Source organism: Zingiber officinale, chromosome 4B (assembly GCF_018446385.1).
Source record: "Zingiber officinale cultivar Zhangliang chromosome 4B, Zo_v1.1, whole genome shotgun sequence".
In the NCBI taxonomy this organism is placed as follows: domain Eukaryota; kingdom Viridiplantae; phylum Streptophyta; class Magnoliopsida; order Zingiberales; family Zingiberaceae; genus Zingiber; species Zingiber officinale.
Genome location: NC_055993.1, coordinates 79,385,514 through 79,403,645, shown reverse-complemented (window position 1 = coordinate 79,403,645; position 18,132 = coordinate 79,385,514). Strand labels below are relative to the sequence as shown.

The window sequence follows — 18,132 nt, the reverse complement described above, 5'->3', positions numbered from 1 at the left end:
CGTAGTGTGGGCTTGTCAGAGGAGCTTACCTGACACCATACTGCTACAATTTGAGCACGTCTCTGATGGGACAACGGATCCTTCTGCTGTAGGATTTTGAGTATGACCTGAACGTAGAACATGCCCGCTGTCATAAAACGATGTCCCTTGTCCTTTTCTGCTTACTCCCTGCTGGACATCCGGTCGGACAGTCTCCACCTTACGTCCGGCCGGACATATATAGTGGTTTACTTGGGAGATTCTCGGTTATGTGCTTTGTGGAGACTGTTAGCAGTATGCTACCTTATGTCTTCGGCCGAGCGTAACTTTCGCTCGGCCCTTCGTTCCTGTTCAATCGAGCGTCAGAACCCCGACTCCCATCGGGGCGCCTTTTGGCCGTCAGTTAAACACCGGTCGGCCATCCGGTCGGTCAGCCACCCTTCTCCGATCGGCCGATCGGTCCGACCTTCTCTCGAGCGTCCGGTCGGTCCATCCTTTTCCGATGGACCACCTGGCCCTTTGACTTCCACGTGGCGTTCACTCCTCAAAATGGGAGTCCCCTGTTCTTACCGCCGGATCAATACCCTTGAACAATAGTGCCACTAGCTCTATCCCTTTTATAAACTAATTCAAGTTGGTTCCAATATGGAAATTTGAGATTTCATATTCCTTTTGTCTCTTTGTGAGTCTACAAAATAGAAAATATATATGATTGATAAAAGCTTAATGATGCTTGTTTGCCCGGGATGTCCAGTCTACAAGCATAGTTCTGAACGAATGAGCTTGTTCGAACTGCCAGTCTCTGAAAGCATACGACAGAATGATAAAGACAATAATAAAATCCCCAGACCATCGTCCCGGCCGACTGGAGATCACGGCCGAGTGGGCACCAGTCAGCTTACAGCAGGACCCCCTGCATATCTCATCATACCCTTTAGAAGATTTGTGTCGCTAATAATACAGCATGTCCGGTAGATAAATTATACTTTAGAAACTTCTAGCCTGTCACATCAGAGATTTACATGCTCACTTAAGAAAAGGCGTCGGGAATATTTTTTGACTTGTCTTTTCCTAAGGTGCTTTGAAAAACGTATGCACACTTTGAGATGCGTACACAAACGGTACAGTGATACTATTAAAGAGGGTTTCTATCCATAGACGAAGGTATGCAGTGCTTCACTGTTGAACACGCTTTTGCTACAGCATACTATTCTCCTTTTACGTTTGTGTGAATAACTGACTTGAGCGTCGAAGGGCTAATACCGAGAACCTCTTCCTAGCCCAGCACTAACGTCTTTTGTGTTGCAAGACCACGTAGAGTCTTCACCTCATCAACCTTTAAGCCACATCCTCAGCCTACCATTTTCTCCACTTTCGGACATGATCATGTTTAGCACCATTTATGGGAAGTTACCTATAGCCTAAATGTGAAGATAGAGGGCACTAGATGACTTGCTACGATAATGCTAACACAAGAAAACTTGGAGATGTTGATACAAGCTTGAGCTGCGAAGATGTTGGAGTAGCAGCAAATAGCAGCTGACTGCCGAGCGAATGACCCTCGCAACTTTGATGATAGGCCAGCAAGCTGATCCCAGAGCCCGAGCGAAAAACCCCGCCGTTCGCAAGCCAAATAGCAGGCTGACCGGAGCCTTCGGAGAGGCACCGAATGCATCCATCCCCTATCACCGAGCATTATTCTGCACACCCTTAGAAGAGCAAAACTGAGCGGAAAAGACACAAGGATCCTCGTCAGAGGATACGCCCGTCTGGGATGAGCGAAAAGGTAAAGCATCCCGACTCAACAACTCTCTCGAGCGGATCAATAGACAGTTCTCTCAAGAGACCTTGGATGACCAACTGCCACGTTATTATAGACCACTGGCGATCGGAGAATACACGAGGGCAACTGACCCCGAGGATCATCTGATCAAGTTCAACAATATGGCCACGCTCCACTAGTATACCAATGGAGTCAAGTGCCAACTATTCCCCACCACGCTCTCTGGATCAGCGCAGAGGTGGTTTAAGCGATTGCCAATCGAATCCATATGTAACGTTAAAGAATTCTGAATGACGTTCCTCAAACACTTTCACTGCAAGAAATTTGGAATTCAACAACACCCAATAGATAACAATTTTTTAAAAAATTATTATCTTTTTTTCCATTTAACAATGGTCTTAATATAAAATTGTTGTCTATGAGCTTATTTTTTTTAACTTGATAATAATTTTAATCAACCATTATTTATTAGTATTACTTACATGATAATAGATAACAATTTTATTAAACTATTGTCTAGTATTTTAGGATCTAAAACCATCCTCCATGAAAAACCTAGCTCAATTCATGTCCGCCAAAACTCATATACACGAAAAACCTAGCCTCCAACACTCCACAAGAAACCCATCTCCCCCAAAACCCCCCTCCACGCGATCGCCACTCCAAGCTTTGGCTCGACTAGAGAGAGAGCTCCTCGAATCCTCGATCGAAACCATTCACCTTCTCTACCTCCCAGCACGCTGCTGCCGCTAAGCTCGCTATCTCCTAGCACGTGAATCAGAGCCCTACCGGAGGAAAGAAGCTTGCAGGAGAGAAACTTGGAGGGGCCCATTGTGTCTCGTTGATCTTGTTTGAGTGAAGGAGGTATTGTCTGCCCAATCGTGCTTTTATGTTACCCTTCCTTTTCCTTTTCTTATGCTTTTTGTTGAATCGGGTCTGCTTTTTGGATCTATGTCGATATTGAAACTGGATTGTGCACTTTGATTCCTAGTAATCCTTGCTGAATGCCTCATCCTTTGTGTTTCTTCCTTTGCTTAGAAGAACGTAATAATGTATTTAAGAGAGCATAAGGTTTCAGGAAGTAAAGATGTTGGTACAGGAAAGGGCATTACATATGTAGCATGTCTTAATTGAATCCCGTAGGTCATTTGAAACTATTTGTTTCTTGTATCTTTCTCTTGGCCCTGCATAACAAAAATGATTGAAATGTTCTTTGTGGTGAGTGTGAACGGAAAAGATAGTATAATGGAATATTTTTTTTTCAAACATATGATGTAAAAGCTTCATATGTCTTTCTGTTTGATTTCTGTCTTTTGTGAGAGCAAACTATGCCCTTGTGCTACTATTTTTATGTTTATTTCATCAATGATGATAAATTTATTATGAATGTGATGTTTGCACAAGCTGGAGCTTAGTGGTTAATTAGCAACTTTTTACTGTAGTGACAATGACTTATAATTTAAAACATTGATAGAATCCATGTTCACATTTATCATAGTAGGTAGATCTCATTTCACTTCCTGACTTGACTTTGTTACCTAAACTTTTCAAGAATGAGGTACTTATAGTCGTTAAGGATACATTTACCTAGAAGGATGGCTAAGCTTAAACCTCTTAAAGGTTGCAATTTCTTGGATGGGCTGGAGATTCATGTCGCATTTGATACTATTTGAAAATAGTCATCATCAAAATTAAGTGGAGGACAACACGCTCTTCTTGTACTTTCTCTAATTTTGTCATTGCTTCTTTTCGAACTTGCACCTATCTATATACTTGATGAGGTACTAATAATTTATTTCAGTTATTATATCCATGAACTTGTATTCTATATAGAGTATTTCTCACGTGTGATTTTTCTATTTGTTAATAAAATCTAGTTTAAATATTTTAATTAATCTCAGTTATTATATCCATAAATTTAATTACTTTCTACCTGATATATGATTCATTTGGCTTATAATTTAAAACATTAACCTCAAAGATAAACAAATGAGCAGGTGGATTACCTTTTTACTTAAATAGTTATTCCTGTGTTGTGTATTACTTCATTGCTTCTAAGTGTAGGGGCATAATCCACTTGCCTACCATGCTCAAACTATAAAAAGATAAAGGTTAAACCTAATCTAACGAAATGAAATAATGAAAATTCATGATTATTTACGTATTCATGCTTTGTTTACTTACTTTACTTTACTAATCATATTGCTACATACAATTTTGATTAATTGTTTGACTTTTTTGTTATTGTTTCAGACTTGTATATGTGTTAATGTTTTGTTATATTATTTACAACTATTTTAAATATGTTAGCTCATTGTTGGTTGACTAGTTGTAACAAGAATGGACAATATGAATTGCATTTAACATAGGCTCCTAGGCAGCCAAATGCGAAACAATACGATTATTACATATGAAATTTATGAGACAAATTACTAAAAAAGTTACAATGATCAAGGGGGATGCACTGCGATCAATAGTAATATTATCTTTATTATCTCAAAAAATTATAAGTTATTTAGTTATCAGTTTTCTAATTAATTATGTTTTGTTCTTTAAGATCATATAATTTTTGTGTGTTCATAGTTCACAATAGCAGAGTACTCTCAAGAAGAAATTGTTGAAGTGTGATTCGAGGTAGCCGAATGCATACAAGATCATATTTATGAATAGATATGTACATGAGTTCATCTTATTGCATTTGAAAGTGATAATATATTGTAAGTTTACAGTTTTTTTTCTTTGGGAGAATGTAATTGAATTTGAAAATGATAATATTTATGTTGAAATGTTGTCGCAAATATGATGTTTATTTTTTTATTCATGGGTTGGTTTGGCCTTCATTGTTTCTACATATAAACATATATCTTGTGTATTGTGTCGTCTGTAATAATTTGAATATTTAGACTTGGGGAACTGATTTTTTAGGCGGCATTCATGATCATTTGGGAGGCTATTTTGGGACGATTTTGGAGGTTGTTTTGAATAGTTTTGGGAGATTGTTTTCAAGGCTGTTTTAGGTGGTTTCTGAGACAATTCTGATTGTTAGGTTCATTGCCTTCTTATTCTGATTCTCTATTGATAAATTTTATTTGTATACAAGTAGCTAAATTGTTAAAATTTAATGATGTGACATTATGCTTAAAACCATAATGAGTCATTTAATTTATTTCTTGCTAACTAATGCTCATGTATGTAGATTATTCTGATTCTCATCTCGATAAATTTTTCTTATTATTAATTTTTTGGTTAAGAGAAGGGGATGTTCATACACGTAATTGATCTGGTTCCAAATTTAGACGAGTATGACTAATAAACCTAATAACGGAAAAAACAACAAATAAAAATAGTTTGTAGTTGTATCCTATGATTTATGCTTGGCTAAGCAAAGTTACTTTCAGATACACGTAAGTGTTTTTATTTTACCTTTTATGGCATTTAGTGTATCTTGTATGTTAATCCCTCAGTAGTGGCTTGTTATAATAGTCATTTAACTTGCTCCAAGTAAAAGGATTTTTTCTCAACCCTATAGTACTGGCTTGTATAGACAAAATGGTCTCACTCATATCTACTAGAACGTTCTTATTAATTATTGCTCATTCAATTTTCATTTTAAGAAAAGAAAAGAAAAATGGCAGGCTTGGCTTCTTTTTTTTCTGCTTCGATTTAACTAATACTTGCTTTTTCTTACTACATGAATCCAATTGGCAGCATCCACATTAAGTATATTTATTTATCCTCTACTTAGAGCACTTCTTGTTTACATTTGAACTTTAATAGATGTGCTTGTTTATTCCTTTTTTTATGCTATTGTTGTTATTGAATTGTTGTTGAATTTTATTAAAATCATGTGATTTTTGTTTTCATAGGTAGAAAATGATATCTTAGAAGATGTATAAGAGTGGAAATTTGATCCAACAATGTAAGATATTTTGGTATTCGTATACGTGATTCTCTATTTGTTGTGGGTATTATTTAGTTTTGTAAACTTAACTTAGAAGTTTGTGAAATATGATTACATACTTTTTGGTTTAATTGTTGATAAATTACGAGTCTATTGACGATACATCTATTGTAATTCATGCATGTAAGTTCTTGATCAATGATATTTGATGATGTTTGGATTGATTTTCTGTAAGGCTTGATTGATATATAGTGTGAAGTATGTTAGTCTAATATTCTTAATTATTTAAATAACTTATCTTTTAAATATAAAACAACAGTTTTATAAATGTATTATTTAAATAAGATAACAATTTTAAAATGATGCAAAACACAACCAAAGATAATGATTTTAAATTATTGTCAAATTATTGTCTATTCCGTCCAAAGACATTAGTTTAAATATGTTGTGAAATTGTTATCTAAAACATTCAAAGACAACAGTTTAAAATTATTATTAAAAAATAACGGTGAAAAATCATTATCAAATTATTATTGTTGATCAAAAGATAACAGTTTTTAAATGTTGTCTTTGAGAATCACTTTTAACAACACGTCTTTTAATAACGATTTTTTGCCTACGACAATGGTGAAAAATCATTGTTAATTAGAGTTTTTCTTGAAGTGTTGCGAGTAACCGTCGCTATTAGAAGATGGATGTTAATCTATTCGCAGTTAAACAAGGGTCTAAGGAAGCATTGTGGGTCCATATTAAGAGGTTTAATCAAGTAACCATGAAAGTCCCATCAACCACTCTAGAAATTTTGATAAGTTCTTTTTCCCAAGTACTTATAGATGGCAATTTCTTTCACTCACTCATCCAGAAACCCCCGAGAGACTTCGATCACTTGCTCAGGTCGGCTACCAAATACATCAACTACGAGGAAACCCAGGCAGCTCGGAAGAAGGAAGTAATCCCCAAGCCGATGGTTTTTTGGAACATCGAGCGACCCATACACACCAACCACCAAAGGGGCCTCGAGTAGGCACAGTGTAGCAACACCAAGAGACACGGGCCCATGCAATCCAACATGTGGAGGTTGAGCAGGCGAAGTCATTGAGTCTCGACTGTGGACCCCGTTATTTTGTAGTTATCTCCGCTTAGCAACCCATAACACCAGAGATTGCTACCATCTTAAATTGAAGTCATGCCGATCGACTCCTTCAAGATTCCACCACCGATCCCCGTCTCCTGATCGACACCATCACCGCTGATCGAGAGGACAACACTAGAAGGTAAGGTTGGTGACCGAACAACACTGACTGCAAGATGACCAAAGAGATTATGAGAGGCCCGCTTTGGCATTCGCCGAGTTGGCAATCTTGTCAGCTCGGGAAGAAGAGAATCACAGCAACACTGCTCGGGGAGACATAGGTATGATCGCAGGAGGCCTGACTGACGGTGATTCCAACTGGGCTCAGAAATCACATGCCCGACGATTGGAAATCCACGCTGTCGGATGCAGTAAAGAAAAAAGCAGAGGGATCAGAGATCAATTTTGGTCCTCAAGACTTAGAGGGAGTAGAAGTCCCTCATGACGACGCCTTGTTTATCTAAGCGATAATTGATAATTATAATATTCACCGAACTTTTATAGATATAAGTAGCTCAGTGAATATTATATTCAAGAAGGCATTTGATGAACTTTTAATCGATCAAAGTGAGCTGCAGCCCACGACAACGCCATTATACGGATTCACGGGCAATAGAGTATTACCGATCAACTAGATGTGGCTGGCCATATCACTCGGAGAGGAGTCACTTAAGAGGACTAGAATAACAAACTTTATTATGGTGGATGCTTCGTCCGCATACAATGAAATATTAGGTTGACCAGCGTTGAATGAATTCTGAGCAGTCATCTCCACATTCTGCCAAAAGATCAAGTTTTCAGTGGATAACTTGGTCGGTAAAGTTAATGGCGACCAACTTGCAGCTCGTCGATGCTATGTAGAGATGGTAAAAACTAAGTCGCGAGCCGCTCGGAAGGCCCAATGGTTGGAGGTAAATGCAATCCTAGAAGAGCCTCCCACGCTGGTCTATGAAGAAAAGGAAGAAGTTCAGGTGCATTCCACCTGACCGGAGGCCGCAACCTTTTGTTGGTGCAACATTCCTCAGGTCAAGGTTGACCTGGTTGACCAAGCTTGAGTCTTGGTTTGGATTTCGATGTTTGACAATGCAAGGTTGATTGAAGAAGAGTCAAGTAGGTCAAGGATGACCGGATACTTGACTGGGAAGTCCTAACTGGGATGTTAGGCAGGAGGAAAATCCTGGTGAGTGAAGCCAGGTGAAAGACCTAGTGAGTGAAGCTAGGCAATTGGGAAGTCCTAGTGAGTGAAGCTAGGCGGTGAGAAAATCCTGGTGAGTGAAGCGGTGAAAGACTAGTGAGTGAAGCTGGGCAATCGGGACAGAGTGAAGCCAGGCAAGAGAAATCCGGATGGGTCGAGGTTGACCGTACATTGCAGTGAGAGTCCAAGTGGGTAGGTATGACGGACACTGGTGAGAGAGTCTGGCTGGTCGAGGGTGACCGGATGCTAGGTCTTATGTACCAACAAGTGATGGTTGACTAGATATTGGTTTAGGGGCTTTGGGCGAAAAGCTGCTGGATTGATCACCGATTGATCCAAGAAGTTTGGATTGATCACGGATCGATCCCGTGGTTGGATTGATCCGTGGATCGATGATCTGGATCGATCGGTGGATCGATCCGGAAGATTCTGATCGATCCACCGATCGATCCGGTGAGTCCTCGCGAGCGAACCCCTCGGATCGATCGGTGGATCGATCAGAGGTCCCAATCGATCGATGGATCGATTGCGATTTCGTACGATAAGCCTGGATCGATCCGTGGATTGATCCGTGGTTCGTCACAGAGGCGCTCTGGATCGATCCGTGGATCGATCCAGCCCCGATCGATCGGGAGCATTCCAATCGATCGGGATTCGACCGCTGCGTCGATTTAAGCCGTATGCGTTCATTTCCTTCGACACATCTTCACCGATTCATTCCAGATTCATCACAGCTCCTCCCAGACTCTCTAGCTCCTCACCGCCAGTTGAAGGTTCTTGGAGGTTCATCCAAGTCAAGAGGCGAGTTCAATGAGAAGAAGAAGAAGCTAGGGTTTTCACTGCATCTCTTGTAAGCTTTTGCTTATTCTTTACTACCATTTCTTCTACTTGTATTGAGAGTCTTGTAGGCTTCTCCGCCTTCGGTAGTTACCCAAAAGGAGTGTTTATTAGTGGAGGTGTGTGTGCGTGGATCCTTAGACTAGTCACCTCTTGTGAGGTGGATGCAAGTAAAATCCTATTGTTAGCATTGTTGTGGTTTGTTTCTTTGTATTCCCTGCGCATCACTTTGAAGAAACAAGCAACAAAGCACGACAAAGCGAGCTATTCACCCCTCTAGCTACTTTTCGGTCCTAACAAGTGGTATCGAGCAAGGTTGCTTTTCACCGCCGGAAAGGGCAAACATAACAAGCAAAGCTAGAGGTGAAGAAGTTGGAGCAAATTCATCAAAGTCAAAGAATTCAAGAAGCTCAACTTCAAGATGCAATTCCAAGATGGACTTGGATTTGATACAAGGGTGGCTCCACCATACACATTGACAAGCTTCTTGGAGATCAAGAATTGAAAATTCTTGATGATGGAGATAGAGCAATGGTTTGCTCTAATGGAAGGTTTTAAGGCTCCAAGGAATTCAAAGGGCAAAGTTCTTAAAAGGAGCAAATGGAGCCAACAAATCCAAAGATGTGAGGCCAATGACAAAGTGACTAAGCTTTTGGTCAATCTATCCGAGCAACATCTTGGAGAAAATTGGAGAAGTTGAAGAAAGAGCTATGGAGCAAATTGGAAAAGGCTCATGAGATCCCTCCACTGTACCTAACCAAGAAGAATCCAAAGAGCTCATTGGAGCAAGATCAAGAGGAGGACTCAAGTTGAGAGATGCTCTTCCGAAGAAGAAGAAAACCAAGAAGCTTCATTCTCAAGGAGTGTAATCAAAAGCAAGGAAGGAGCATATTCCTTGTTTCGTATACAGAGGATGAAGAAGAAGGTGAAGCCTCCACCTCTAGGATTGAGGGCAACTCGTGACACCGGATCGAGAGAAGGAGAATCCTCACATCCGGGTCGAGAAGAAGAGGATGAAGAAGCTTCCACCTCCACAAGTCAAGATAAATCAATTGGAGGAAATCGATTTGGATCGGGAGGAAGCCTCTACATTCATATCAAATGGAGGAGCAAGTGCCACCCCTACACAAGAAGGTATAAATAGTTCAATTAATAATAAGAATCATATTATATGTTTTGAATGTAGGGAACACTGTACAAAAGCAAGTGCCCTAAATGGCCAAGAAGAAGGGCCAAGTGGCACCTAAGGCAAGGAGAAGCAAAGGAGACCATCCCCGGAACAAGGAGCACATTGTGTGCTTCTCTTGCAATCAAGGGGCATTACCGCGTCAATCCCTAAGGGGAAGAAGATGGTCAAGGCTCGAGGAGGAAGCTCAAGTCAAGGGGAGCTCTCAAGAGAATGTAACTTTTATTGAGCCTATCCTTTACATTATGGTAAAAGCATGCTAGTTCTAACTTATATCATTTTAATGCTATTTACCATAAGAATAGAGAGCATGGTAAAATTAAGGAAAATAATGTAGCTTACATGCTAAAACTACCACACCTAGGATTAGGAAGGTAGATAAAAATCTAAGCAATCACACTAAGGACCTTAGCTACAAGCCTAGAAATAAAAATGCTCATAAATTTAATGGAAAACAAAACTAAGGACTTAGTGATGAAAATCAAGTCTTGAGGTCAAGGCTTGATAAAATGGAAAAGACCTAAAAGGATGGAAAATATCCTAAAAGGGCAAATGAGCATAGCTTAGGTCTAGGAGCACAAAGGTCATCTATTGGCCATAGGGGTTTGGGATACAATCCAAGGCTAAGAAGGATGTAATCTCTTATATGGTTCCATATAGTTATGGAACCAACCCTAGGTCTAGTGGTCAAGCCAAAATACAAGGAAGTTATCCCTAAGAGTATTTTTGCAACAATAGACTAAGACTTCTAAGAAGTCTAAGAAAGTCACAAAGAAGGTTACAAGGGAAGCAATCTCTAGAGTTGACCTAGAAAAAGTGACCAAGACTTCTAAGAAACCAAACAAGGTCACTAGGAAGGTATCTAGGGAAGTTATCCCTAGTGAATACCTAGAGCATCCAAGGAGCACCAATAGATTTTGGGTTCCTAGGAGCATTTTCTCTATCCCATAGATGGGTTAGAGAGTGTCAACTCTGAGAAGAAGGGTAGTTAACCCAACTTTGAAGAAATTGACACTCAAGGAGCATTTTCAAGGTTTTTGTTAACCATTGAAAATGAAATGGATTTATTGTTAATCTTGGAAAGAGTAAAATGTGCTATAAAGGAAGAAATTTGAGATGACTTTAAATGACACAAGAAATCAAGTGTTAAGAAATACCAAATTGGGACATTGGTATTGTCTTAGGAATTTAAGGCAAATCTAAGCCTTAATTTAAAGTGATTACTCTTATGGGAAAATGAAATATGCCAATATTTGAGGAATGTTTTAAATTTTTAATTGGCATAATTAATTCAAGAGATTAAAGAAATGTCAAGTTGGGTTTTGACATTTTCCTAAGGAAATTGGGCAATCTAGGGTTTATGCTTTAGGATTAGCTAAGGGTTAAGGATACTTAGATAGATAATCTAGGTATATTTTAATTATGCAAAATCTTGCCATGTTTGGTTGCCCGTTATATGCCATGACATCATGTTTTATTTGTGCATTCATGACTTATTATGAAAAACTCAAAAATACCATGTCATGACATACATACATCATGTAGTTATAGGAAATTTTCTTCTGAAAATTATTTCTTTTTGATGTATGCCATAACATTATCATGCATTATGTTATTTCCTTAAAATTAAGGACAAATGGCAGTTATCATCAAGTGGCATACCAAATGACATCCTAGGTGGATGGTCAATATCCACAAGATGCCTAGATAAATATGCATGAACCCTAGGTTAGAGCAAAACCAAAATTAACATCTCACAAAGACCTATAAGATGACTTGTATGTGTTTTATGCACAATAGATACAAGTGAGATGTTAGGAAGACGAACAAAACTCAACATGCTGAGTTAGTGCATTTCCTTGAGTTTTAAGTTCATCAAAACACATAGTTATGTGTTTTCCCATCATTGGGAAAGCTAATGTACAAGTCATGTGCATTAAGCCCAAGGAACATGGTGGGATATTGGTTTTGAAAATGTTTTTAAAATGATTTTGGAAAACCTTGGTGAAGGCTATCTTTTGATAGTAATCACCATTGAATAGTTAGACACAAACTTGAAGAAAACACTAAAGTTTTTGCAAGTTCTCAAGTTTGTGTCAATCTTTGAAAATATGATGTATTTTCATAGAAAACTATTTTTCCATGATAAATTATACCCTAAATAATGTCTACACAAATTTTTACGATTTTGAAATTTTGTAGAATTTTCTAGGGGTTTCAAAATTGAAAAATTGAATTTCAAGAATTATTGTTCAACGACGGTAATTGGATGCCCAATCGATTCGTCGATCGATTGAGAAGGCATTCTCGTCGGGGTATTTGGATCGATCGACCGATCGATCCGAGAAGATGAATCGATCGGTGGATCGATTCGGAGTACATTGATTGCCCAACTCCAATCAATTGAAGATGCTGATTTTGGTTGGGAAAGCTTATTTTCAGATTTTGAACCTATTTTAGTCTAGGTAACCATTCCAAACCCCGAAAATACATTTGTATACATAAAAAGGGTGTTTTCGTGTGGAAAACAAGGATGGATTAGTTAAGGAAGGATAAGTTGAAGTTTAGGCTGAGGTTTGTTTCATTTGAATATTTGAACCTCGAAACTTCTAAAATTGGGTTTCCTAAAGTTTGGGGATTCCAAGTCATGCAATGACCGAAGTTACCACCATGTCTTTATGGGAGGGACTCTTTAAAGACATAAAATTATTTTTCATGAACCTTGGAAGGTGGTTAACCTTCATTAAGAAAATGCTCGAGGTTGAGCGTTTGAACTTTAATGGGAGTGGATATCCTCGTTGTTCAAGTGGTTTCAGTGGATAATGCTCGAGGATGGGCATTTGCCTACATTGGGGAGAATGTAGGGTTAAGGTTAATGAAGGGTATGGGACCTTCATTATCGTATCGATCACAACGAGTGAAGTTGTGAAGAATGGTAAGAGAGCTTTCCAAGTGAATTTGTTGATGTGTGCCCAAAATGGGGCATGGTTTGATGTGTGCGATAGGGGAGAATGAAAGGGAGTAAGTTAGGCTTTTATCACCTAGAGGGAGTTTGCCCTCTTGGGGGAGAATGAAGGGCTTAACTTACGATTCATTACCTAGTGGCGTGAAGAAGGTTTAGGCTATGGGATTAGCCTAACATAATGGTATTGTAAATATGACAAACATCAAAAGGGGAGATTGTTGGTGCAGATTCCCGGTGTCAAGGTTGACCTGGTTGACCAAGCTTGAGTCTTGGTTTGGATTTCGATGTTTGATAGTTGGTTGAAGAAGAGTCGAGTAGGTCGAGGATGATCGGATACTTGTGGGAAGTCCTAACGGGATGTTAGGCGGGAGGAAAATCCGGTGAGTGAAGCCGGTGAAGACCCAGTGAGTGAAGCTGGGCAGAGAAAAATCCTGAGTGACGGGGAAAGACCTAGTGGTGAAGCTAGGCGATTGGGAAAGTCCCGTGAGTGAAGCCGGGCAAGAGAAATCCGGATGGGTCGAGGTTGACCCATACATCGGTGAGAGTCCAAGTGGGTCGATTGACGACACTGGTGAGAGAGTCCTAGCTGGTCGAGGGTGGACCGGATGCTGGGTCTTATGTACCAACAAGTCGTGGTTGACTAGATGTTGGTTTAGGGGCTTTAGGCAAAACCAAGATCCGGATTGATCGGCCGATTGATCCAGCGGGTTTGGATTGATCCGTGGATCGATCCGGTGCTGGATCGATCGTGGATCGATCCAGAAGTCAGATCGATCCACCGATCGATCCGGTGAGTCCTCACGAACAGATCCCGGATCGATCGGTGGATCGATCAGAGGTCCCAATCGATCGGTGGATTGGCGGCTGCTCCGCGCGATAAGCGCTGGATCGATCCGTGGATTGATCCGTGGATCGTTCCGAGGAAAGCGCCGGATCGATCCGTGGATCGATCAGCCTCCCCGATCGATTGTGAGCATTCCAATCGATCGGGATTCGATTGCGCCGTATGCGTTCATTTCCTTCGACACATCTTCACCGATTCATTCCAGATTCATCACAGCTCCTCCCCAGCACTCTCTAGCTCCTCACCGCCAGTTCTTGAAGGTTCTTGGAGGTTCATCCAAGTCAAGAGGCGAGTTGCAATGAGAAGAAGAAGAAGTTAGGGTTTTTACTGCATCTCTTGTAAGCTTTTGCTTATTCTTTACTACTCTTTCTTCTACTTGTATTGAGAGTCTTGTAGGGCTTCTCCGCCTTCGGTAGTTACCGAAAAGGAGTGTTTATTAGTGGAGGTGTGTGTGTGTGCGTGGATCCTTGGATTAGTCACCTCTTGTGAGGTGGATACCAAGTAAAATCCTATTGTTAGCATTGTTGTAGTTTGTTTCTTTGTATTCCGCTGCGCATCACTTTGAAGAAACAAGCAACGAAGCACGACGAGCACACGCGAAGCTATTCACCCCCCCTAGCTACTTTTCAGTCCTAACACCTTTATCGCGACCGATCTGAGTATGGAGAAGAAGGCGGAGCTGGTTGCCTGTTTGAGGTAAAACCATGATATGTTTGTATGAGCAATTCACGAGCTTCCAGGTATCTCATCGATCATAGCGCAACACGAATTACACATCCGACCGAATGCCAAGCCAATGAAACAAAAGTAAAGAGATTTCAGCTTGGAGCAGAATCAGATCATCCGAGCGAAGGTGAAGAAGCTACTAGAGGATGAGCACATCCACAAAGTATAATTCGCAAGCTGGCTGGCCAATGTGGTGCTAGTCTCTAAGCCAGGTAATAAATGGCGAGTCTGCATCGACTTTCGAGATCTGAACAAAGCTTGCCCTAAGGATTACTATCCATTATCGCATATCAACCAGATGATGGATTCTACAATAGGCTACGAGTTGATCTGCACGATGGACACATACCAGGGATACCACTAGGTTTTGCTCGCCAAAGAGGATCAAGAGAAGGTCAGTTTCATCATAGCCGATGGAACCTTCTGCTTAACGTAATGCTATTTGGACTGAAGAAGGCAGGAGCCATCTATCAATGGTTGATGAACTAGGTGTTTTGGAGGTAGATCGGCTGAAACATGAAGGTATACATAGATGATATTTTGATAAAATCCATCTGAGTTGTCGATCTTTATATAGATTTTGTGCAGATATAGAGGATACCTACCGATCCCTGAGAAAGTACGGGTCAAGCTCAACCCCAACAAGTATTTGTTCGGGGTAAAAAGTAGATAATTCCTGGTTACATCATAACCGAGCGGGGGATTGAAGCAAATCTGAGCAAAGTGAATGTGCTCTAAGACATGCCCCCACCACGCAACTTGAAGAAAACTTAGCGACTGACCGGATGGATTACAACCTTGTCAAGATTCATCTTCAAGTCTTCTGATCAGTGATAACCATGATTTTACTATATTATTTTAATTCATAATGCATGCTTTTGATGGTTTATTCATAGTCTAATCTCACATTTTACATAATATTTCATAATTACATATGATTTTGGACCTAATTACAAATTAACCTATTTTCATGGTATTTGATGCTAATATTTGTTTATTATTTTGTAGACATCAAAAGAGTCATGGACCCGATCAGATCAGGCCACATTTGGGCTCAAATCTAGGGCTAAACAAGTCGATCAAGCCTTGGAGTGTTTTGGACCGTCCATTGAAGATCAAGCAGATCAGAGCCATCCAATGAAGATCCGGCTCATCCGACCTAATGAGGAGCAGATCTCGTCCGTTGATGAAGATCCAGAGATTTTGATCCAGATTTGAGATCATCCAACCGTTGATCAAACCTCGAGCAATCTCGACCGTCTGATCAATTGTGAGGATGATTTAAATGGTGAGAAGCTACAGTGCAGAAGCTGAGTTCGATTCGCGATTTTGCGCTACAGTGTCTTCTTCTTCTCCACGCGACAGCCGACGCTTCCATTCCGATTTCCAGATCCGAGAGTTTATTTTCTTCAACGACGGCGATCTTAAGCTGTCGGCGTCCATCTTCCGATGATCAGAGAGAGCTAGAGGGAGGTTTCTCGGCACGCCTTGGTTCTATTCATCGCCGCGATCCTGTGTAAGGGAGTTTTCTTGTTCAGCGATTTTCACAATCAACTGAGCTTGAGAGGGAGGTTTCTTTGAGTGTCAGATCTTCTTCCGACTTCCATTCCATAGCAAAACTGAGTCGAATTGGCCGTTCGATCCGATTTGCAAATTCACAGATCCATGCTCTGTTTCTTGGCCGATGGGATTACCAGATGAATGCGAGCTTGAGGGGAGGTTTCCAAGAGCTGTGAGTATTCTTTGGTGATAGTTGGAAGCTTGGTGATCGTTGTTGAATGCTTGAGGGGAGGTTTCTGATTGCATCTCTGTTGCACAGCAGATTGATGAGATTTGAGTCCTGGATTTGAGTTGAGGAATGCTTAGGGTTTAGATTTATTTGTTTTATCTTTGAATTGTTGATGTTCCTGCTCAGATCCTCAGATCTGGTCCGTTACTTTGCCATTTTGTTTTGTTTGAGTTTTCTTATGCAATTCTGTTTTGATTTTCTTACTTGAAACCCCAGTTCTGATATTGTTTAGTATTTACAATCCGAATCTTATTAAACTTCTCAATTTGTTTGCAAATTAGTTTTTGATTTGAAGTAGGAGATCTGATTAACATTAGTTAGTTTAGTTTAGGTTAATTAGTTAGCTTGACTTTGATATCTACATTAGATCTGTTGTCACTTGGATCTGTAGTTTAAGGTGTTGAATGCTGGACTTAAGTTTCTGATTGTTACTATTATTCAACATTCTTTGGTTTGAGCATGTGAGTTTAATTGATGATGTTGATTATAAAGGTGAATGGAATGCTATTTTAGTTTCTACACGTTTGATTGGTGATTAGATCTATTGTTACTGAATTATGAATGGAGAATCCGAATTTGGTTTTTGTTCATTTGATGAGAAGAAATTGGATCCTGCTTAGAAGAAAATAATCCTTCTCAGATTATATTAGTGATTTTATTAGAATTTCAATTCGAATCAATTCTAGAATACTCACACATTTTACTAGTTACCCTTGGAAAAAAAATACGACTTGGGACTCCTTACTACACGTGTTATTTTAGTTTATAAATGAGTTCTAATCTTTATTAATTTGATATGCCACGTGACATGCAAAATGGCCAACACCAAATTTTGACGCCGTTGTCGGGGAACAACTAACTAGTAGTGTGTGTTTATTTTAGATTGTGCATTGAGCATTGATTGATTTTCTTTGTTAGCATGTTGATTGATTTGATTGCTCATTTCTTTTTGAATTTTTATGTTGGCTTATTCTTGAATTTTTAAGTGCTTTTACTGTTCATAGTTTCATGTGATTGAAACTTTATGCTGTTGAGTCTTCTAATTTGATTTTTAGTGTTGTAGTGAAGAACAAGAGATTTCTTTAGCATGGATCCATATTTTCAGAATTTTGGAAGTGGAATGGAGAATCAATATTTTCAGCCTGAGTATCAGTTTTACCCAAACACGGATCAACAAAATAGGTATGAATCATTTTCAAATGGTTTTAATGTTAATTGGGTGGATAATTCATGTTTCAGGTATGAAAGTGCTCAAGGACAATTTGTGGAGTCATATCCAGCCTACCAGAGTTCATATGGATTTCAAGAGGTTTCAACAAATTTTATGCCACAATCTTTTCAACAGAACGATCCTCAGATGGATGAGTCAGCATGGAAATTAAGGGAGATTATGCAACAAATGAGTGAGCATCAAGAGCAGCAATTCTCAAGGATACAAAATATACAGTTACAGTTGGATCAAATTGCATCATCCATCAATCAGCTGCAAGCACAAAATTCCAGTGGAGAGATGGAAAGTAGCGATTCTGTCAGGCCTGACCATACTTTTATCAATTCACATGCTTTTTCTAGTAATTTTTGTGATAATGATGTAATTATGCAAATTCTGATCCTAATGATTTTGTTGTTGAAGATGTTGATAGTAATTCAGGTTCTGAACATGTTTTTGAAGATGATTTAAGTGTAGGGGAATGCTTACTGTAAGCATTACCTCAAGAATCACCAAGAATTGAAGATGTAAGTGTAGGGACTTGTGCTATGAAGCCAAGCACCCAAGAATCACTACATAATGATG

At 39.6% G+C, this 18,132-nt stretch overlaps 1 long non-coding RNA gene across 1 annotated transcript; it reads left to right on the top strand.

Annotated features, from left to right (window-relative positions):
* The first annotated feature begins 2,292 nt into the window (after nt 1–2,292).
* LOC121975230 lies at nt 2,293–17,745 on the top strand. Its single transcript, XR_006110291.1, has 4 exons — nt 2,293–2,626; nt 5,629–5,681; nt 17,401–17,483; nt 17,577–17,745. It is a non-coding gene; the product is annotated as an uncharacterized LOC121975230 (long non-coding RNA).
* The last annotated feature ends 387 nt before the right edge of the window (nt 17,746–18,132 follow it).